Raw genomic sequence first — 800 nt, 5'->3', positions numbered from 1 at the left:
AAAATAAATGAAGCAGGAGAATTGTACAGAGCAAGATTATAAAGAACATTAATATAACATACAAAGGCATCTGAGCTCTCTGTAATGGATCATGTGTGTTAGGATGTCATTTCAGCGTGGTTTGTTCTAGACATTGTTTGTTCAGAGAATGATCTACTCCTCTACTATCATTGACTATTTAAAGCCTATGTCTGTCTGGTGAATGAGAAAGGAAGTAATGTATTACTGAATGAACCAAGTGTTAATACTCATAATGGCAATTGTATTGTAATCTTGAGATGAACTAATTGTAACCGCTTGCTCCAGACATCAGAGATTAAACTTCTGGTTGGTGCACAATGTAAGAAATGCCCATGGATATTTGAGAGCAATTGGTATCCTGAGCTTTCTGTTAGGGAGGTTTTTGGGGCTGAATATGGGGATATAATATTTTTTATGTATGTGGGAAGATACTTAGAGGCTTTGAAATAAGAAGAAGTTATTACAATAGAGGCATAGCTGGTGATCTGGCATAGTAATCCATTTTTAGGAAGGAGGATGTTCTTATGGGTATTTAGATGCGATATTTAAGTTTTTAAATTTGTTCATTATAAATGTAAAATATATTGTACTTCACAAACAACAATATGAACTAACTAGTACCCTCAGAACTCCCAGGGATTAAAACTCAACCAAAGAGTACACATGGGGGGACTCATGGCTCCAACAGTATGTGTATAGCAGTGGATGGCCAAGTCGGTCATCAATGGGAGGAGAGGCCCTTGGCCCTGTGAAGGGTCTATGCCCCAGTGTAGGGGAAT

The sequence above is a fragment of the Mastomys coucha genome, unplaced genomic scaffold, assembly GCF_008632895.1.
Source record: "Mastomys coucha isolate ucsf_1 unplaced genomic scaffold, UCSF_Mcou_1 pScaffold17, whole genome shotgun sequence".
NCBI lineage: Eukaryota > Metazoa > Chordata > Mammalia > Rodentia > Muridae > Mastomys > Mastomys coucha.
Note: the sequence above shows the minus strand (reverse complement) of the source record.